This window comes from Mesocricetus auratus, unplaced genomic scaffold (genome assembly GCF_017639785.1).
Source record: "Mesocricetus auratus isolate SY011 unplaced genomic scaffold, BCM_Maur_2.0 Super-Scaffold_6730, whole genome shotgun sequence".
Taxonomy (NCBI): domain Eukaryota; kingdom Metazoa; phylum Chordata; class Mammalia; order Rodentia; family Cricetidae; genus Mesocricetus; species Mesocricetus auratus.
The window spans coordinates 13,310,515-13,333,586 of record NW_024429184.1 but is presented as its reverse complement, the minus strand read 5'-3'; the positions used below and the strand labels follow the sequence as shown (position 1 = coordinate 13,333,586).

The 23,072-nt window shown below is 48.9% G+C and overlaps 2 long non-coding RNA genes across 2 annotated transcripts in view; both read right to left on the bottom strand.

Moving 5' to 3' along the window:
• Positions 1-5,127: 5,127 nt before the first annotated feature.
• Positions 5,128-6,227, bottom strand: LOC121138935. Its single transcript, XR_005875797.1, has 2 exons — positions 6,013-6,227; positions 5,128-5,760 (listed from the first exon to the last, which is right to left on the bottom strand). It is a non-coding gene; the product is annotated as an uncharacterized LOC121138935 (long non-coding RNA).
• Positions 6,228-7,611: 1,384 nt separating this feature from the next.
• LOC110342579 overlaps positions 7,612-23,072 on the bottom strand; it is a 62,990-nt gene continuing 47,529 nt past the window's right edge. Inside the window, exon 4 of the long non-coding RNA XR_005874235.1 lies at positions 7,612-7,700. This is a non-coding gene — a long non-coding RNA (uncharacterized LOC110342579). The remainder of the gene's footprint in view (positions 7,701-23,072) is intronic.

Here is a 23,072-nt window from a genome sequence, read left to right as displayed (position 1 = left end):
CCATTTCTCTGGGACTCTGCAAAGTTGCAAGGATGGTCCTGTTGAGTGCTTTATTTATTTATTTATTTATTTATTTATTTATTTATTTATTATTTTTTGGTTTTACGAGACAGGGTTTCTCTGTATTGTTTTGGAGGCTGTCGGTCCAGCCTGGCCTCGAACTCACAGAGATCTGCCTGCCTCTGCCTCCCAAGTGTTGGGATTAAAGGCGTGCGCCACCACCGCCCGGCTGAGTTGCTTTTTAGAGTTTATCAGGTACGTCTGACCATTTAAGCTTTTCTGGGATGAGATAAACCTTCCCTTGGAACTTAGCATGGGGTAGTGCCGCTGCAGAAAATGCATTTATGTCTAAGCTAACTGTGGCGGCTTACATCTGTAACCCCCATACTGGGAGGCTGGGACATGAGGGATATTGTGAGTTTGAATCTAGCTGAGCCTATACAGTGAGTTCCAGCTGGCATGGACTACAGAGTGAGAGCCAATCTTCAGGGGGAGGAGATGGAAATATATCTGTATCATATACACTTACTAGTGACAACTGCAATATTTTAAACCTTTAACACATTCTTCAAGATTTATTTTTGTTTTTATGGGCGCCAGTATTTTGCCTGCCTGTATGTCTATGTATCATATGCCTGCAGTGCCCACAGAGGCCAGAAGAGGGCGTCAAATCCTCTGGAAATAGAGTTACAGACAGTTGTACCCAACCATGTTGGGAACCAAACCTGGGTCAGAGCAGCCAGTGCTCTTAACTGATGAACCACTTCTCCAGGCCCTGTGCTGTGTTGTTAAATGTATGAAAGAGGTTGTGAGATGTCTTCATTGTGTAAGAAAAGTTCTGTTAATACACTTAAACTTTAATGTACTCTTGAATGACTCAGGTTTAATCCCTTCTTATTATCCTTACATCTCTTGTTAATATTATCTTTATGATCTATTTTGAACTTCTTGATATTATCTTTATTACCTTTTATGACATTGTTAAATGCAATTTTCACAAACATACATGAATGGATTTTCCATTGGCCCATTAAAATGTTTCAAATTGGATTTTTCCCAATACAAGCCCTTTCAAGGTTTTAGAAAAATATAGGAAAACAGAAAAATCTATTTTCTATATCCCAAAACAAACACTACAGCTATTTTCCTCAGTCTTTATGTGTATACAATTTTTGCATAGTGAAAATCTGACTTTGTAATTTTATATATTTACAGATTCAACATTTTAGCAGCAGAATTTTACATGGGTTTTTATATGTGATGATTGTGTACACAAAGAGAACAATTTTTAAAAATATTTACTTCATTCTTACGTGTGTGCGCGCACGCACGCGCCTGGGTTTATGTGCCCAGGGAAGCCAGAAGAGGGCGTCAGATGCTCTGGAATTGGAATTAGAGGTGGTTGTGAGATGCCCGATGTGGGTCCTCAGAACCAAATCCGGGTCCTCTGGAATAGCAGTAAGTGCTGTTCACTAGGAAGTCATCTCTGCAGCTCCTAGAGGGGTGGAGACTAACTCAAGAAGAGAGACGACCTCCCAAGAGGTGCCAACAGTAAGTGCTTGAGTTCCGGGAGGCCTGGTCATGATGCCCCTCATGGACTGCACAGGCACGCAGGCTGTCTTCTGTGATGACTCTAGGTGTCCACGAGGTAGCATCTTGCCCCCAGTGCAGACCTGTCACCACATTAAATCCACCAGGGTCCCAAGGAAGCTCCTACCAGGACACTAAGATGTCTCTCTGGGAATCACTGTAAGTTGAAGGGCCAGGTTATGAGGAATGGGAAACTTCAATCTCTACAAAGTAGAGAAAATCCAGATGAGTGGTGCCATCGCCAAGTCTTGCTTTTCTTTTTCTCCCAACTGGATGTAAAATAAGCAATTGACTTTGAGCTCATGGCTTAAACACCTGTTGTCTGGGCTGGAGAGACGGCTCAGCAGTTAGGGCTGTGAGCTGCTCTTACAGAACACAGCTACCTCAGGCAACTGACCACTGCTTGTGACTCCAGCCCTGTGGGGACCGGATGCCCTCTTCTGGCCTGTGCCCTTACATCTGTGGCGCACGCCCCCAACAGACACATGATTAAAAATTTATAAACAAAAAAAAATTTATAAACAAAAGCAAAACCGGGTCTTCGGTGGTCTTGGTGAGAACCTGTAGAGATGTGGAAGTTGAGACCCAGGGGGCTTCTGTGGTTGGACAAGGTCCATGTCAGGGGACAAGTGACAGCTTTGGAGCCCTGTCTGGGGGTCTGGCACTTCCACTTTCGTTGCAAGCTTTCCCCTCCTGTCCCGCAGGCACACAGTGTTAAAGCACAGCTATCGTGGAGTTGGAAGACACTTGAATGCAACAGAATGGATGGGCTTATTACAAAATCCTCCTAATTCCTCAGTCAACTGCTCGGAGCCCATTTGTGTCCTCCGTCGAGGGGGTTTCAGCCTTAGCCGGCAGGTGCTGAGCATTCAGAGCGAAAAGCACGCAGGCCTGGGAGGTGGCTTTAGCGCTCATAATGGCCACAGGTGCTCTGCCTTCACCCCTTCACACTCTACCAGACGACAAAGGCCCGATGACGACAGCCGACTCGCCTTTCTGAGGCTCTGCAAGACAAGAGGGATTTGCTGCTGGAGGCAACTTGCATTTTCTTGTCTGTCTTTCCCTTGGGAAAGTAGAACTCTCAGAAGCGGCTCCACAGCAGATGATTCTGAAAGGTGGTTCAGACTTACATCTGGGAAGGAGAGACTAAAAGAAAAAGAAAAAAAATGCTAGAGTGAAATTCAAAGCCTTCTAACCGAGACGATATGAGATTAGAGTAGGAATTTGTTAGCAGCTAGAGAATATAAGAATGAAACCATATTCTATTAGCTTCTTTGAAAACAAACATGTTTCATCCTGAAAAGAGTGTCCTTTGACATTCAACATCATTAAAGGTGAATATGTCCCCACGTGGGGGGCTAATAGACCCTGTCATGAGTCTTTCCTTTCTCTGAGTCTTTAGAATTTCCTGAAAGACAGCCTCCGTTTCCTCATCTAAAAGACACCAAGTTTGAACACATGATGCTGAGGATCTTTCTAGCATAGTCGTTGTGGATGCGTCAGTCAAGGCCTGGCCCTTGGCTCTCCCATTGCACAAGGAGCACATTTTCACTGCTGAGGCCGTCAAGAGGCTAGCCACACATGGCTTCTTCTTGCACACAGTGCCTTCGCCGTAGGTGAGCGGCAAGGGTCCCGCATTGCTTGGCCTCGAAGAGCCACAAGGTTGTAAACAGAGACAGGGATGCAAGCATTGGAGCCCTGCCGTGGGTACAGGTGGCTGATGGCTGGAGCAGGCCGTCTTGTCTTTTACACTGATGTCACCGTGGTTGACATGCCCCATGAGGCCTCATGTGAGCTCAGGCCCTTCATGGTGGACTCCATGGGTTAGCTCTTTGCTGCAGTGCCTGAGAGAGATGCACGCCCTTGCCCTTGAAGGCTCGTGCCTGTCTGCTGGTGGCATCTTGTCTAAGTGCTGTGGGAACCATGTTTACACCACATCAATAAAGCAGCCTTTTGTGCCACTACAGAAGTAAGCATTGTGGGGGTGGGGGGTGCATATGTGCCTGAGCTGTAAAGTCACGACCCCTGGCCCTCTCCCACAGCGAGCCTTTGACAGGCACACGTTTTGTCTGAAGTGTGAACACTCCAGAGTCAGCTATACCATGGGGCCTTCCATGTGAGGGGTAGGGCATTCAGACTCACTCAGAAACTCCAGGATTCTTCTCTGCGAGCCTCGGCTGTAAAATGAAGGTCACACTACTTTTCTCCCCTGCTCAGAGTTCTCCAGGATGTGGTGAGGGAAGAACAGGGACCAGCTCCCAAACTCTGAGCTGTGCTTTACACACGAGGAGGCCGTTTTAGAGACGGTGAGCTGCAGGCCCAAGCGACCCCGGCAAACAGGCTGCACTAGACGGGAGGCCTGGCCGGAAGACCCACCAGGCTAGTGACACACGTGTGACAGACCACAGCATGCCATGGAAACCTCACCGTCTTAGAAAAACGGCTATAGGCTTTAATCTATCTGATAGCTTCATTTTTAAAATTGTATCCAGAGTGGAATACTTCGAGAGGTTCTGTTTGTCAGCCTTTAAAAGCAGGGCTGGTGTGCTTGAATTATCCCTGGTGGCCTCTGGTCCTAATCTCCTGGCTACCAGCTGCTGTGACAGCGCTGACTTCGCCCACCCCTGCGCCTCTTAATCAGGAATGCAGGGAATTAGTGAGTTCGTAAGGCCACTTGACCTTCTTTGGGGTGACATGCTGATGGGGACGACTGTGGGACTCCTTTTATTGGCAAATGATTCTTACCTGGGCTGGGTAAACATTCTTTAAGCTACACATCACTCTCCGATGTTTGTCTCCCTGGCTTCATTCTTGCCAGGTTGTATAAACTAGAAAACAACCCAGGAGGCTTCCCACCCACGTTCGCTATGATCTGGAATCCTATCACGAAAACCAAAACAACAGGATATGCTCTTAATGGCTGAAAGAAAGTCCAAAGCCTTCCTCTAAGACCAGTAAAGCTACCCGACACTGTACAGCCCTTCCCTTCAACCTAGAGAACCAAGGCGGAGAAATCATTAAAAAGAATTAAACATAATTAAACTAGGCTCGATGGGTAAAGCACTTGCCCTGAAAGCCTAAGGACCTGCGTGCAAAACTTCAGAGTCCAAGTGTGGTAGAGTGTGCATCCGTCACCCTAACACTCCTGCAGGGAAATGGGGAGCAGAGACTGAAGAGGGGAGCAGGTGGCTGGAGGGCCAGCTAGCCTGGTGCATGTAACACCCAGCGAGAGCCTGCCCCAACCAAGGTGGAGGGCTAGGACCAACACCCGATGTTGTCCTCTCCTCCTCTGCATATACCTTGCAGCACGCACACACAAGCACTTGTGCAATCTAATATATGAGTGTGTGTGTGTGTGTGTGTGTGTGTGTGTGTGTGTGTGTGTGTGTGGTTTTTCAAGACAGAGTTTCCCTCTGTGATAGTCTTGGCTGTCCTGGAACTCACTCTGCAGACCAGGCTGAAATCAAACTCAGTGAGATCCGCTTGCCTCTGCCTCTTGAGTGTTGAGATTAAAAGGCGTGCAGAACCAGACCAGGCCACATATGTGATTTTTTAATGGAATTAAAATTAAAATTAAAAATAGTGAAACTCAGTCAGGCTAAAAGAATCGAACAGCTGTCACCCAGCGCCAGTGAGGTGGTAGAGGCTGAAATGGACTTGAGAGAGGTCCCCCAGTGTTCGCACGCTCCCGAATGGTCCAGATGCTTTTGCTCCTGCAGTATGCTCAGCCCAGATGACCACGCACTGAGAGGACATCACTCGGGTCAGCTGCTGACCCCTTCCATGCAGCAGCCAGCCTGACTTGGTTACACCTAAGTCCCTGGCTGCTCCCCACCACTGATAACAGCCGAGGCTTACAAGGATGTCAATGCTGCAGCTGTTGGAAAACAAAGCCTCCAGTCAGGAGTTTTGATCAATGAGAAAATTCCTACTGGCTTCCTCCTAGTTCTTGCAGTAACAGACACTGACAAACTGCTCTCCTCGGAGTGTGGGATGAAGTCTTACTGCCTTCTCTTTCCTTCTGTTGGGTCAGGCCTTGAACTCTGTAGATAACTCAGGCTGGCTTCAAACTCTGTGTAGCCCAGGTTAACCCAAAAGCACACTGTTCCTGCTGAAACCTCAGTTGAGTGCCACGTGTCCTGGAGCCTGGCACGTGGCTTCTGAAGTACTCTGTAAGAGAAGAAGAGACGCATCAACTTCATTCCAATTGAGGCACAGCACCGTCAGTGTCAGGAAGACGAGGGTGGCGTTGAATAGAAACAGCAGCTCTGATTGGAGGGAAATAGTGAGAGTTTCATGGAGAAGACAGCTGGTCAGGAGGTTCTGAGGGATGGAGAACAGGTGAGACACTTCCGTTTGGAGAAACGTGTAAGTATTGAGAAATAAAGAGGCGAGAGAAGAGAACACTTGGCTGTGTCACACCTTGGGGACCTAGGGTGCCAGGCTTGGAAGGTGGTCTTCACTGTGTGTTGAGGATCCTTGAAAGTATCTTAGCAGGGAGTGATGTCATCAGAGGGAATGATGTCATCAGTGACCGTGGAGCCCTTAGAGTTGTGTGACATTGTTAGAGCAGAGAGACGTAATGACATAATGGCTTTAGGAAAAGAATCCTAATGGGTTTGGGGACAGTGGAGTAGAGTGAGGCTTGGAGCAGCTCAGGCTTGTGGGTGGGAGAGGAATTCTAGGGGGGTGAAGTAGGGGACTGAAGGGAGAACTCGTCTCTCCCCAAGTGGGCCTTAGCTGTGACTCTACAGAGCTGGCCTTGGGGCAGCAGAGTCCCTGACTGCAGTGTTACAACCAGAGGGCGTCGCAGCTCCCAAGACCAACCAGTCTGCTCAGGGGTTCCATCCCCTGCTCAACACTCACGGGTGCTCAGGGGCCACATTGGACTAGCTTAAGAATTGTCTGTGAAAGAGGGGGAGGGGCAGTAGTCAAAAGGGTTCTGAGGGATAAATTAAAAGCACATATAAAGACGTCAGCACAGCACTGGGCCAGGACAGGTGTCTAGCGCATCTGAGTGGAGAGGGACAGCCAGAAGGGCCCCTCCCCTGAGTCCTGGGGAGTGAGCTCCCCATCTGGCTCCAGGAAGAGAGCCGGTCCTCAGGCTGTCCTGTGTGCAGTCACTGCCTTGGCTCTGGTCAGCACTCCGCAGCCTTCTGGACTGCTTGCTTGTCTTAGCTGACTGACTGGATCAAAGGGAATGCTCTTGGTCACAAAGAACCCCGCTTCCTCCGGGGCGGGAACGGACTCTCCTGTCCCTGCTGCCGTCCTACCCTTCCAGAGCCAATGCTCTTCCTCCCCCTTTCATTCACTTGCTTTTCATTTATTTATCTATCTATCTATCTATTTATATGAGTGTACTGCCTGTATCTGTATGTGTGTCCAGTGCCCATGGAGGTCAGAAGACAGCATCAGATCTCATGGGATGGAATTACAGACAGACAGTTGTGAGATGTCATGTGGGTCCCGGGAATTGAACCCAGGTCCTCTGCAAGAACAGCCGAACCTTCTCTCCAGGCTTTCTCTTCCAGGCTGCACTCAGCGTGCTGAGCTTGTAGCCCATGCCTGTGCCTGTTTCTGGGACACGGTGGTGTGGCTGAGGCTGTCCCCACTTCTCCCAACCTGGGCCAGGGAAATGACACTTTCTTCTGGAATTAAAAAAGACAGCCACCCAGTTGTCTCTATGGTGAAATGTGGGCATAGGTCACTGTAGCATCCTCTGATGATATCAAACAAGTATAAAAGAGGCTATAATGTGGGTTTCTTTGTAGCCGTGGCTTAGATTCACCAATCCTTACCACTTTGACCATTCCTCTTCATTTTCTCTATGCAATATCAAAACCACTTGAGCTGTAACATCTTGTCTGCCAGTGTCTTCACATACACACACACACACACACACACACACACACACACACACACACACACACCACCCTCATTATATAGACACAATCTAGGGACCAACATCAAGAAAAGCAACAACTGGGACCCGGAAGATGTCTCGGGGATAAAGGAACTTGCCTGCAAGCGTGGCGGCCTGAGCTTGACTCCTGGGACCCTCGTGGTGGGAGGAAGGAACTCCATATGTGCACTGTGGCGGCATGCCCCACCTTAGGTAAATAAATATAATTTCAAAACTTAAAGAGGTAACAACAAAAAAAATACTTCTAATCGACCTATCATGTGTATTCCAAAGGTTTCCTGGTAGCATCCCTTCCAGCCCCTTGCCCTCAGCCACAAAAGCCAATCCAGGATAAAGATTGCACCCCATTGCACAATGTTTTACTCCCCTTTAAAACAATTCTTTCAGATGTTCATCTTTCTCCAGCATTGACATTTTTAGGCAGCACAGGTGATTTTTAGGAAAAGACAATTTGACACAAGGTCTTGCCCAGGCTGGCCTAGAACTCCTGTGGTGCTGCGATTCCTCTGCTGGCTTCTGCCATCTCCTCATCCATTGGATTCAGGTTTTACAGTCCTAAGTCGGTTTACAAGTGAGGTGTGTCCTCTCAGGGTGTGCTAATGCTCATCAGCAGGGGCGTGGTGTCCACCCCCCCCATCGGTGAGATCCAGCCTTGGCACTGCCGGGCTTTCTTTGATCCCCTCATAACAATCATCCGACACTCTCAGGTCACGTGAGCGTCTTGCCAGGCTCATCGTGTAAAAGACACACGTGAATGGAAACAGGCCTGGGAGGTCAGTGCAGGTAGCTATGCACCAGTAGTTATGAAAATCAGGGGGGAATAATTACTCTGAGTTTACAGCCCAGGAACAAATACCCAAATAGATTGAAAAGAGAAATGCTAACAGACTAAAAGCTAGCCTTGGAGCCATGAGGGGAAAAACATATTGCTCCTATTTTTCTGTACATCCCGGATTTTACGTGCCAAGAATATATTTTTATGATAGGGAAAGTTACTTTAAAAATAGGTTTCCTTTTAAAAAAAAGATTTATTTTATGCATGAGTGAGTGCTATCTGCATGTACACCTTTGTGCCAGAAGAGGGCATCAGATCCCATTAGAGATGGTTGTGAGCCACCGTGTGGGTGCTGGGAACTGAACTCATGACCCTTGCAGGATCAGTCAGGGCTCTTAACGAGCCATTTCTCCAGCCCCAGGTTTTGTTTTTAACAGAGTGAAATGGGGGTTTATACTCTCTTCCCAAATTGATGATGCAACAACGCCATGTGTGTGGAAATGGTTTAAACTTTACAGGCAAAGCTAAATGATTCCATTATTATTTTTTAAATATTTGCTTTATTTGTTTATTTCATGGGGGGGGCATGCTTGTGTGTGGGTATGTGCCTGTGCCGTGACTCATGTGTGGAGGTCAGAGGGTAATTTGCAGGAGTGGATTCTCTCCTTCCACCATGTGGGTCCCAGAGATTGAGCTGAGGCCATCAGGTTTGGTGGCAGGAGCCATCCTGCTGGGACATAAGTGATTTTCTTAAAGACCTTCTGAAAACAGGGCTGTTTCATGTTAGATTGGCAGTCCAGGCTGGCTTCAAACTCTACGTGTAGCTGAGAATGACCTGGATCTTCTGATCTTCCTGCCTCCATCTCCAAGCTCTGGGGTAACAGGTGTGTACCGCCAGCTTGGGTTTATTTTTAAGTGAGTGGCCAGTCAGGGTAGCTTTTGAGCCTGAGCAAAGATGTGCCCAGGGGTCTGAGCAAGCCCACATGGAGTCCACCGTGAGGCCGGTGCCACTCCACAGCTGCGTGTTGATTCAAGGTCCCTAAAGGTCCCTAGGGAGGAGAAGTCTAGTAAAAGTGGCGCATTTGGCAGTGCTCCCAGGAGCCTGGAGATGGGTGAATAGGATGGCGAGGTAAGGAGGCCCTTGGGGTTACCCTAGCGAACTGCTCGGCCACCCAGGAGCAACAGTGGGTAAGTTCCACCTGGGAGCTCTGTGAAGTCACATTCTTAGGTTGTCCGTGTCAAGAGCAAGAATCTGGAGACTACAGTCAGTCACTGGAGGGTATGAGGAACCTTCCAGGTCCTTCCGCAGCCTGTACTCCAGCACTGTTGAGCCTGCAGACAAGCCCCCAATATTAAGGAATCTGAAGGGGATGTGGGCAAACAGAGGCATCAGCCCAAAGAAGGGGCTGACTCCTAAGGCTGGGAGAGCCAGTGTCAACACAGAGCAGGCTCTGCCAGGAGCCACAGCAAGACTCACGGAGACTTTGCTATAGAGGTTCAGCGACTACCCAGGGCCACACTAGCAGCCGAGTCTGTTTTCCAGCCCGTCTGACTCAAACCCACACTCCCATCACAGAGCTGTGCTAGCGTGCCACCTGGGACTAGGCGCCTCGTCTGTGAAGGGCCACCCATGAAGAATCCCTCAAGCACCACAGTGTCTTACGGAGCCCATCTGTCTTCAGAAATCTCAGACTCCCTCTGGGTGTCATCAGAATGGCCATAATGGTCACTTCCTCTTTAATTTGCCCGTAACAAGGCATCCCAATAGATTGAATCATGACCTTATGAACTACAGTGAGGAACGCCTCTGTCTCAGCCGCAGGGTGGCCCAGCTACTTGCTGGTTACAAAGGCGGTATGAGTGATTTGAGGAGAGTCCCTTAGATAAACAGGTACATCCCAAACAAAAGGCCCTGTGAGCTCATCTGCTCCTTTATTGTTCCTAAAGGAAATTTCCCCATATCCTGCATCTTGAACATGAGCAAACATGTAAGGGAGCCAAACTCAGGAGCCCGAGTCACGCAGACCTCACATGCAGCTGGGCACCGGTGTCCCAGCCTGGATGCAGCTGGGCAGCCATGTCCCAATCCCAGTCAATGGCTGTTCCGGCCTAGCGGTGGGGTTTGGGTAAGATCCAGAGTCTTTTAAGATCTGCTCAAACTCACGGGTAAAACTGCAATGCCAAGCCTGTCCCGCAATGGCTGTGGGGGTCAGCGACGCATCTAAAGGACACGGCACGAGGTCAAGTCTGACGCTGTGTAAGTGTATTGTCATCTACATTGGTGGGTGACTTCAATAAAGCCACATGTGGTCACCCTTGCTTCTTAGGATAATTGATCCAACATCTTGGGACATTCCAAGTGAAGAGCCTTTGGGAAGCTGTGAGCCATAGTATGAACCCCCCTTACAATGAAGCCCAGCGTTTGTGTTGGGGGGCTAGTGTAGGGATGGGGGTGCAGTGTGGGGTGTGGGGGGTGCAAAGGCAGGGTATTGGGAGGTTGGAGAGTGGGAAGGTGTCCCAGGCCATCTAATAAGCTTAGTGACACTTCCTGTCTTCTCAGGATAGATGCAAACAAAGACTCAGGAGTTGGCCCACTGACCCCAGCAGAGAGAAGAATTTAACAACCTGACGGGGAAAGCTTCTCAAAGAGTAAAAGTGACAGCTGTCCTCACTCAAAACACTCAAGGCCAAAGGCCTCGGCATCCCAGTAGTTCCTGGGCTGGTAGTCACTCATGATCTGATTCTGTGCTTAAGGGGACACACAGGAGAAAAATTTGACAGCAAAATGTCCAACAGCACTAGTCACTGAGACAAAAACCATGCTGTTTAAATGACTTCATAGTTTCTGAATTGAAAACTCTATTGGCCGTGACATAGCATGAGTGAGTCCAGAAAACCAAAAACGGTATGTGGCAAAGAAAAGATACAATGAATTTGAGTTAGTCAGAGTAGAAACCATCTATACTGTAATAGAAAAAACAAAGCTAGGGGAAAGTAGAAATTTTCTTCTGGCACATTCCATGAGAAGCCAAGAGACATCACGTATAGGGCAAATTCAAGAGCCTACATTTGCAGCCTAAGAAAGACTACCGAGAGCATCTCAGGGCTGTCCTTCCCATCCTGTTTTCCTAAGCACCTTGATGATGGGGACTGAGGCTCAATGGCTGCTCTCACTGTCGAGAATCTGTCCCTGTCCCAGAGCATGGGGTCATGGAGATGCTTGGGTGCAGGGTGGAGAGGGCTTCAGTACACACCTATACAAGAGAATGTGCTTGGTACCGAGCCCCAAGACACTTCGGCTCCTAGCTGGAGCCCCTCACACGAGCCTGAAGGGAAGCTGCAGTCAGTCAAAGGCTGAAGTGAGCAAGCAGTGTGTGGCCTGGGATCTTGAGGCGGGGCAGGGGCACAACCTTCTCCTCCGGAGGGTTTTAAGCCTAGAGGGTTGGTTGCTGATACTGACTCTGATACTGAACACAATGCGGCTCAGTGAGTAGAGACACAGGGGCCTGAAAACCTGAGTTGGACGCTTGGATCCCACACGGTGGCCAGAGAGAACCCAGTTCAGAGAACTGCCCTATAATCTCACCCTATGTACTGTGGGATACGGGAGTGTTAGTGTACACACACACACACACACACACACACACACACACTTGCTCTAGATAAATAATTACATGAATAAGTTAATAAACAAAAATGCAACCCTAGGCTACTGAATGAGTTCAAGGCCAACCTGGACTACATGAGATCCTGTCTCAAAATAATAATAATAAAAAACCTACATTTACAACTCACTAAATGCTATTTGAAGCAATGGCAATGCTGGAAACTCATCAAGTCTGGATACCTTTGCTGCATTTTATTATCGTCTCTGATCTTGACACACCCCTCTGTGCTGTGGGAAGATTCTAGGATGACACACCCTGTGTCTCTCCACCCACCCCCAGTGAAAAAGTGGCCATTGTGGCTACAAAGTCCATGCTTCAGTACTTGATCTACTGTCTCATTGACCAGCCATGGCTCAGAGTGGAAATGAAAACACTCACAATGCACATTAAAGTTTAAGTTCTCAAGCTACGTAGAATCAGTTTCTCAAGAAAACCGAGGCAGGAGGATCCCTTGAGCCCAGAGTTCAAATCCAGCCCTCCCCCTCCCCTGCTCCTCCCTCCACCCTTCTCTCTGTTTTCTTTTGTATTGTTGAGACAGAGTCTCATACTGTGCTAAGCTCAGAACTCACAGCAATCCTCCTGCCTTGGCCTCCCATGTGCACGGTTACAGGCATGAGCCTAGCCTTCGAAATGCCATCTTTAGGGGGGTAACATCATGTTTATAGCTTTTATAACTGCGAACAGCACAGAAGATGAACTTGTAGCATTTAAAACCATTGTCTGATTTAGCAAAACCTTATTTCTGCCCCTGATGACTAAGTAAGGTTCTGTCACTTGTGGCCCTGATCCCATTTTCATCCCACTGAGTATAAATGAAGATGTCAGCCATCATGCATGAAAGAACCATGGCAGGAGGGTCTCCCTTCCCTGACCTGATAGCGAGCAGACACATGCTCAGAGGTGGTTGCATCACCCCACTGCTGGGAACAGAAGCTCAGAACCAGATAGTAGGCTTGAGACGAGCACTGAAGCTTAGAGGTGCAGGGTTCCAGTGAAGAGTAGTGCCCAGGCTGCTCACTCCTCACTTCATGACCCGCAATCAATCCAAACACAAGGCGCACGCATACATCTCCGGGAGGGGGTGACCATGGTTAAACACGCTCCTGTGAGCAGGAGGCAGGAAGAGCTGCAGCAGGAAGAGACTGTTGAGAAAGGAGAGTGCTGATTTGAAGACAGGTTCCACAGCAGAGCGAGACAGTGGGAGAGGAGGTGTCTCCTGGGGTCTCATCGTGACCTTGGCTCCTCAGGCCCTGGGCCCTGGCCCACACTACTCTGGGCAAGTAGGAGTTCCCGGGTGTGGCACTCTCAACCTCCCACGGAGTGAGTCTGCCGGTGGCTGGGCTGAGCCCGGCCACCCTTGGAGGGAACGGCTGGAGGTCCTTATGGGGACACCCGTGGGTGGAAACCTGATGCCGGCCCTCTCCCAGCCCTCAAGAAGGGAGCTGGGGCAGAGGAGAAAAGCCCAGACGGCTGGCTGCCTCCAGAATCACCAGCGTCCCACACATTCTGTTTGTCATGGTCACACTGGGCACTAAGCCTGGCCTTCTCCATTCCCTGGGATGCTAGTGAGACTCTCTGACCCTTCTGACGTACTCTTCTGGCCTCTTTAGGCACCACGCTTATGTGTGCAAACCCCACACAGACACATATCATATACATAAATAATAAAACAATAAAAATAATTTTTTGCAGAGACGAATTCAATACAGTTTGGTCATTCAGCATATCATTCTATTGCAAGACGCTTGGGTTGCTAAGCATCTGTGAGTGCTGTAAACAGTGCAGCTATGAACATTTTGTAAATACCTTCTGATATGTACATATGCATTATAGAACATATTTGGGGATACTAATTTTTAATTTTAAAACCTCAGGGTTTTTTTTCTCTACCACTTGAAATCTTATCTGAATCAAGGCAGAACAGGAAAATCTCATTACTACAACTATGTTAAATGCTTTGGGGCTTTAGCGTACAGTAATGTTGTCTCTAAGGCATCCCAAGTCCCAGATTCTCAGGCAGAGGCTCCTGAACTTTTGCCTCCAAATCACTGAGAGTGTAAGAGCTGTGACTTAGAGGTAGAGTTCATGGCTATGGTGTTTGTCACCCTGGGTTGGATCCCAGAACACTGTGAATGACCCACAGTGTCTCCTCAGGAGCAGAACACAGAGATCTACGTGTCACCATGTCCCCAGGCGGACTCTGCGTTTCAGCAGACATGAGAACCCTCCTGGTTTCTGCAGAGGGTCTAGATCAGCCAGGAAGCATCAGCTTGCTACCTGAAACGTCATATAGGCTGAATGGCAGCTGAGGACCTGTATGTCTTAACTCCAAGTTCTCCTGGGAACCATCCTACTGGACACCCATTCTCACCACAGCTGCCCTGGGCTGGGTCCTGATGTGCGATGGGGGCTTTTCAGTTCTTGTCTTTAAGGAGTATCTGGACTGGCAGATGGATGACTGTGTGGGATGTAAGAGTGAGTTGAGCATCCAAGAGAAGAAGTGATGAGCTGAGGTCTGCACTGGCAGATGTGGGCAGAGCTGGCACCCAGAGGAGGACCAGCCTAGCTGTTTATAGATGAGTCACTGCCTGGCCTTCATATCTCCATCTTCTGTAATTTATCTTTTAGGAAAGGCTGCATTTGTGCAGAGTCAATAAACGGGCCAGAGGATCCTTGAGAACTCCGCATGAACTTGTAGTCATAAAGTAAACAGGCTCAGCAAACCCAGAGTCATCCGTCATCCTTTGCATGTCTCTCTGAGATAATATTCCGTAAGAAAGACCCCTGCGGCAGAACCCATGTGCGTCTGCGCTCATGAGGAATGTTTGCAGAGTGTGTTGCCCTCAAAATGACACGAGCGTGGAAGGTCAGGGGAGCCAGTGGGAGCTCGCCTTGACAGCATCTGCTCTTGTTTTCCCAGGATTGGCTTGCACCTTGGCACTTCATTCCTGGGAGTCGGGAGGCACAAGTTCTAGTCGGCCTGTGCTGAACTTGTTCTGTGACCCAGGCGCAGCCCCGTTGCCGTCTTGGTCTCGTCATCCCTGTTCATGGAATGAACTCAGGAGGCTAATGGTCTCACAGGGCTCTCAGATGAGAGCTCCCAAACCTCGCTCTCTGTAGGGAGGCGGGCATCGTTCTGCCCAATCACACAGGTGGACAGTCAAAGCTCAGAGGGAAGAGTCAGTCAGAGCTGAGCCGACCAGGAGCCACAGTCCACACCTTCCCACACATGCACCCCAGAAAGCCACGTGTATGTACATACGGGTGCACACGTGTGTCTGGAGCTGTCCTACACTTGTTCCGTGGATACTTCGTGTGTAGACCTGTTGGCCGGGCCTGGCCTGTTCCAGCCCCTGGAAGGGAAGGGGGAGAAGTAAGGAGGGGGGGCTGCACCTACATTTTTGTGCTGCTTGCTGATGTCAGCTGCCGAAATTAGGCTCCTGGCTGCTGTGTACTCAGCTAAGTCTGAGTGACTCCAAACACGGGCAGTGGGCCGGAACGCTCCCCTTCAAGCTGGCAGCTCCTCACAACTGGAATCCGTTCTCACAGGAACAATCACAGCCCTTCTCGCACACAAAAACACTTGCATGTGGAAACACACCTGCACATTCAGGCAGCACAGCGGAGCCCCCTGATAGGCTGCGGCTACTTTTGCCTTCCCAGAGCAATTTTACAATCCAGGGACACTAGAGTTTGCCTCACAACCTGTGCAGCAGTGGGAAGACCCTCCTGAAATGACGTTCGTCCAGTCAGCTCCAAGAACGGCAAAGAACAATTGTCTCCCCTTTCTTAAGTGATAGTGTAAGCCACATAGGCAGCCTTGAAGTGGCTGATAGATGTGTGCTCTTAACCCACAGATAATATTCTAACCAGAATACAAACTTGCTGGTTTCAACCTCAACACACCTGTCATACCCTCTTCCTCCCCAAACCAGATCGGCCTAATTGCCAGAGAACACTCGGCTGCACGCTTCCAGAAGAATACCCTACACTGAGGAAATGTCTATGCATGTCTGTGCAGTGGCTCCCATCTGGAGGGGCGGCTATTCAGAAAGCTGTAGCAGGACGATAGCTCGAGCCCAGGCATGTGTGACCAGCATGGGCGACAGGAGGCACCAGCTCTACAACATAAAATAAAACGATTGAGAAAGCCTAGGTATAGACGGCTGAGTTCACATCCCAGCTCTGCAGTGTGGGCTGTGTAGCTTGTTTTAGCCACGCTCTGTAACTGTTCTACAGCTTACGTTTGTCATCTGTTATGAGAAGGGACAACAGTGCTACTTGCTAGGCAGTGTCCCCTTCTACACGCTGTTCCATGAGGTGACAATTGTCTTTTTCTTGGAAGGAGCATGGGTGGCAGTCGAGGGAAGGGCTGCCATCGCCCATACTGGCATGGGGCTGTCTCTTGTCGGAGCTAAGTGTGTGTACTCTGCCCACAGCTTTGTCGTGGCCCCCAGGGGAGGCTTCAGTGAGCACAAAGTAGGTGCTTTTTGTACTGTATGCCACTGTCCTCTGAGCCTAGACCTTGTGGCAGAGGGTTTGGAGCCCCGAGAGTTGAAGGGACGTTTATCAGAAAAGGGGCTACACTAGGTGAAGACTTGGGCCCTGAGGTCTGCTCCGCACCAGATGTGCTGGGTGAGCTGTGCTCAACGGCTCTGAACTAAGTGGTGATCAATCCCATGTAGTGATAAAAATCAAAAGCTAGTTCAAGTAAACAAAGTATTTTGTTAAGGAATCAAGAAGCACGGGACAGAGCTAGCCTTCAGAGGTCTGAGGTCGGGGACTCAGACACCAGCAAGGTTCCCTTCATGTCTCATCTCAAACAGCTCCCTCCTTTCCGTCCCACTACAGAGGTCTTCTGTGTGGTGAGCACATGACTTCCAATAGCTGTGCAACCAGGATTTCCCACCAGTGGAAAGCATCCCAAGAAAGTGCCCCGCCTTGTTTGTGTCACATGACATGACTGGAAGAATCCCAGTAGCTGGAGGCTGGAGTGTCCCCATTGGCCCAACCCGGGTCAGATGCTTAGCCCTGGGTGGTGTCCTGCTGGAAGAAACAGGAAGAGACTGAAGCTGGGTTTCCTGTTCCAGGCAGGTGTCTGGCAGACTGGCTCTCTGCAGTAGGCCTGGGACAGCACAAAGCCACTTGCTCTCAGGATGCCTTTGGCATCATGTTTATCCTAAAACACTCTCTTTGTAAAACAGCACAGCTTAATACAGTTTAATGCTGACTAAATCCAGCTTCCTCAGCTGCTGCTGGCAGAGTTTATACTGTGTTCGCAGTAGACAAGGCCCCAGCATCTGGGCCATCTCCCTGGAGGGACCAGCATGAGCCTTTCCTACCTCCCGTGTGTCTCCTCATCTTCAGTAAGACCCTGGCACTGGTCCTGGCAGATCTCAAGAAGATAGGCATGAGCCTGAAGCCAAGAGTGATAATGTTGGAAGGGCCCTGGGGAGCCGCCCAGGAGCGGGCAAAGCTTCCCTGAAGCACCTTCAACCCCATGCATTTACTGTGTCTTCCACAAACAGAGGGTTAAACAAGAGACTAGGAATGTAGCCCAGTGATAGAGCACTTGTCTAGGAGGCATAAGACCTGGGGTTAAATTCCCAGCTATACACACACATACATACACACACACACACATACTCTCTCTCTCTCTCTCTCTCTGAATGAACAAAGATTTTAATCCAGGCATCCTGATGTCCAGGCCCATATTATATCTGCCGTGTCATCTACTCCCTTGAACATAAAAATCTTACACGTCTTAGATGTAAAGACCTTTCCCATTCTAGGAGTTGCACTGGGGGCCAAGGTGACTTGGGGCTGGGGGAGTATCAATGGTCCCTGTAGCTCTTGCTGTGACTGATGAGTTCACAGGGCATCGAGACAGGCAGGACAAGTGGTTTGGAGAGGGGAGTGTCAGCATCTGCAACTGAGTCCCCTTTCCTTAGTGCACAGTTTGGTCTTTTGGGGACAGGGTGGTACCCATTCATGTTTGACAGACAAGAGAGTTTCTTAGAGTTTCCTTGATGCTAAGAGAAGGCAGGCGATCTGCAGCTCTGTCTCTCGAGCCTTCAGCACCTGTTGCTCTGCCTGGGCCATCTCCCTGAGGTGGCCCCAGCACCCATCCCCAGCACTTTTACTAGGGAATTGACAGAGCCCAACCCCACCCCCAGTGAGTGACCTGCGGTGGGAACATCAGTGTCTTACCACCTCACCCCACAACAGGGTCATGCTAAGGCTGCTAAGCTCCACAACCCCGGCAGGGCCAAGCGTAACTGCCCACAGACACTTGCTTTGTAACAGCCCCCTTTGGCTCTCTCTCTTCCCTCTCTGCTTCCCTCACACCCTTCTCCTGGGATCCCTCCCCAAGAGACTGCTTCCATTTTCAGCCCTTGAGTCAGCACCTGCTTGTAGAAAAACCCAAAGGACGGCAGCTGCCTTATTAAAAGCAAAACAAAAACAAACAAACAAATAACAAAGCAGTGTGCAGACCTGTCATTCCAGCGCTCAGTAGCTCAGGAGGCTGGGGCAGGAAATTCACAAGTTCAAAACCAGCCTGAGCTACACAGAGAGACCTCGTCATTGTAAACCAAGGGCTCAGTAGTAGAACATTTACCTAATGTGGGCATGGCCATTGCTTCCATCCCCGGGACCACAAAGGCGTGGGGGCTGCAGGTTAACCAATGACAAATGGTCTCATAAGAAGGATGCCTCCTCACTGACCACTGCTCTCTTTGGGGCCCCACCCCCGTCAGACAGGCTTCTCCCTCAACCATTAAGGAGTGGATGCCGGTGACTCTGAGAATGTCCCTGCCAGTGATTGTTCAGTGTCAGGCTGACATCAGGGATACGCTGCACATGTCCCTCCCTCTGGGACAGCCAGCTGCTGTTTCTGCCACTCACCAACCTGGAGTTAGCTCAATTGGCCCCTGAGAGATATGCAGTCACACAGATCCAGGATGGCCTATGTCTTACCACCCTACACTGGGGGTGAGGGCCAGGACCATGGGGGTCACACACCCTGCCTAACACACCCCCAATCATGGGAAGACACAGACCCCACGGTGACAGATCTTGACCAAGGTCACATCGAGCAGCAGGAATGGAATCTCACCCCAGCATTTTCTATTCTTTCCCCAGGTCCGTGTTTTTGGCTCTTGTCAGACTATATGCAAAAAAAGAGGTGTGGGACGCAAGGGACTGGATTCAATGGCCTTGATACTCCATCTGCTGTTGGCTGTGAGCTTATTAAGTGCCATGAACCTTGGCTTTTGCAATTATGAGGTTAGAGATATCGGCAGACCTGACAGGGAGTACTGGGGTGGAGAGCACCTGACCTTAACAGACGCTCGCTGAACACCAGTTGACTCTGGGTGTAAGGAGCCCCGCGTGGGTGATACCCTGAGGCCGTTAAGCAGAAATACCCCCCACCGTCTTCACAATCACTCCTGGAGCACTCACACTCTCGGTGTGGAATTTTCCAGACTGTGTGCTTCTGGGTTCTGCCGCAGTGTGGAAAGAGGCATGAAGGAAGGGTCACACCAGACAAGCCTGGGCAAGGCTGTTGGGCTGCAAACAAGCCGGTGTCCTGCAGGCCTCCTAATCCGCTGTCCTCAGCCTGCCTGAGAGCATAGCTGATTTTGGGAACACTGAATACCGGGGGTGACCAGGGACGTCTGGGGACAGAGAGGCCAGCTGGCTGAAGTCAGCGCCCTTGGCTCTTAGTTTAGTACCACCACTTACTCATAGTGTGGTTGTCTATAAGTGTTCTTGCCCTTTGGATCAGTGGCTCCGCTTGTTAAATGAGAACTGTGGAGTGCATCCCTCCAGCGGGCGATTGGCGTCGCGGAGATGGCCACAGACATAGTCAGGCCTTACACTGCACACTCATCGGGGGCGTCGCTGACTTCCCAACACACTTGGGAGCCATGCCCCCGGTGGAAAACTCACCACCCCCGAGAAGGAAGAGGGCCATCTGGCTCCCAGAATGAACTAAGTGCTGTCAGTGAAGGCTTCCGGAACACGAAGATAAGCTCAAGCGAAGACAGGACTGCAGGACTCCCACCCGTGCTGGACACACTCAGGCTCAACCAGCACAAACCATGGACAGACACAGGAGAGTCTGAAAGTCCAGCTGGCCCTCCTGCTACACCCTGCACCCCCAACCCCTCACACCCAACCCAGAAATAAGCTGCTGCACAAGCACTATCTCTTCTTTTTTCCTTTTAAAATTATTTATTCATTAACTACTTGTTGTAGCTATAGTTACTTTTAAAACTTTTAATTAATTAATATATATCCTGACTGCAGTTTACCCCCTCCTCTCCCCCTGTCCCTCCCCTGACCCCCTCTCTTCCCACCCGCCCCTACTATTCCTCTGTTTAGGAAAGGGCAGGTCTCCCATGAGTATCAACAAAACATAGAATTTCAAGTTGCAGTAAGACTAAGCACTTCCCCATATATCAAGGCTGGGCAAGGTGACCCAGTATGAGGAGCAGGGTCCCAAAAGCCTGTAAAAGAGTCAGAGACAGCCCCTGTTCCCACTGTTAGGAGTCCCGCAAGAGGACCAAGCTACTCAACTGTTAAGGGGGATTTTAAAAAGCCATTTAAAATATGATGAAATAGAAATAGTGTTTGAATGAGGGATCAGGTAGGGGGACTGGGGAGAGTACTGAAAGAAGCTACTGGAAAAGGGGGCAGTTCAGTGTCATGAAAACCTGGCACAGGGGAATCTCCCAGGATGACCCCAGCTAAGGCTCTCAGCTATGTATCTGCATACATCGCCTGCCTGGCCACGCCCTGTGACCAGATTGGTGGTTAGCCAAATATCATTCAGCAACTGATGAAAACAGGTGCAGACCCACACCCAAACATTAGGCAGAGTTTGGGGAATCCTGTAGAACAGGGGGAGGAAGGATTGTAAGAGCTGGGGGGGTCAAGGACACCACAAGAAAACACAGAATCAACTAACCTGGGCTCACAGTGACTCGCAGAGACTGAACCAACAACCAGGGAGCCTGCGTGGGACTGACCTAGGCACTCTGCATATGGAGTAGGAGAACCAGGAGTTCAAGGTCAGCTCAGCAAAGGGGTCAGTGGTAACGGCACTTGCAGTCAGGCCTGACAACTTGAACGGGATCCCTGGAGCCCACATGGTGGAAAGAGAGGACTGACTTCCACAGATTATCCTGTGACTCCCACATGTACAGCATGGTTTGTGCACACACATGCATATACACACAGATATGCATAGATCTATGTTAAAGTTAAAATTAGGAATAAGCTCAGCCGGGCGGTGGTGGCGTATGCCTTTAATCCCAGCACTCAGGAGGCAGAGGCAGGCAAATCTCTGTGAGTTTGAGACCAGCCTGGTCTACAGTGCTAGTTCCAGGATAGCCTCAACGCCACAGAGAAACCCTGTCTCGAAAAATTTTTTAAAAAAAGAAAGAAAAGAAAAAGAATAACCTCAAGGTTACCCTCAGCTACATGAGTTTAAGGCAAATTTCAGATAGAGGAGACCCTATCTCCATAAATAAAACAAAACATCTCCCTGGAAGACTATTGATGAGGCATGCACTTAGGACTTGTGGGAAAGCTTGCACTAACTGTTATTGCATTTTTTGCTCTAAAATAAAATTATAGACTTTAATTAACATATATTAGGTAAAGACACACACTTTCTTTGGATTAAATAAATTACTACTTACTAAGGTAAAAAAATTGGTGAAGAATAATTGAAGAAACCCAATATCAACTTTTGGCCTCATGTGGGAACACCAGACCTTGAGCAGAGACCCACTTCCCCTTCTGCCTGGGAGTAGGCAGCTGTAAGACAATGTTTAGTAAAAACATGTTTACTAAAAACGATACAATAAGTTCCTGGAAAAGGCCTTCCCACGGAAACCGCCCTGACCTCGACCTTGTCCAAAGACTAACCGCACCTTCAAAACCCACACACATCCACCTCTGATGTCAGAGCAGAACCAGCCAGGGTAGAGGTGAGAGCAGAAGCTTCTCTGGTGTGAGCTTTTCTTAGGAAGTTTTTCTTGAACCTTTTTGGAGCCTGTTTAAAGTTTTCTTTATATCGTTGAACGAGTCTCTGTGTTGTCAATCCCCGACACCCTCCGCACGTTCTCGGACACAGGCCGCGCAGCAGGCGTGACAGCCTCAAATCCACATATACATGTGAAATACACAAAACCACCATCTTTTCTACATGACAATAATAAACTTGCTGATAAAAAAGTGGGGGAGAAGATTTCATTCATAATAACTCCAAAAAGTAAGACATATGGGAATAAACCTAACTAGGGGGTTGAGAGACAGCTATAATGGAAACACTGAAGAAATGCATTGAAAATGACACTAGAGGATAAAAACTCCCGTGCTCATGGATTGGCATTGTAGAAACAGGATACTTGGGGAGTAGTGCTGTGAAATGTCTTCTGGACTTAACACAGGCATTGCACTCATGAATGTACAACAGCTTTGGCTATCTGCACAAGGCCTGCACAGAATCCAGCCAGCAAAACTCTGATATAAATGGGACTCAGTATGTTACTTACAGAAGGAAAGAGGATGTTAGGGGGGAGGAACATGCGTGGAGGAGGGGTTTAGAGAAGCGGGGAAGGGGTGAGTATGCTCATACATTGTATTCATGTATGACATGGTCAAAGAATCCATTTAAAATGTCCTAAAAATATAAGATATCATAAAAGGTGAGGATAGACTTAACTCAATCAGTATCAAAATTAAAATGCTATTCACAGAACTAGAAAAATCCTAAAACCAATGTGAAATCATAAAGGACCCTAAATAACAAAGCAAAAAGAGTAATACTGGAGATATTATGATTACTGACCTAAAATTATACTACTGAGCCACAGCAACAAAAGCCACATAGTACTGTACACACACACACACACACACACACAATTTAGACACATAAGTCCCAGAAATAAACACACAGGATCAGCCACCCAATTTTCAATAAAGGTGTCAAAATTATAAAGTAACAAAGGAAGACTCCTTAACAAACAGTACTGAAAAAGAAACACAAACTGAGTATCCACGTGCAGAAAATTGAAACCAGCAGTCTCACAAGACTCAATTC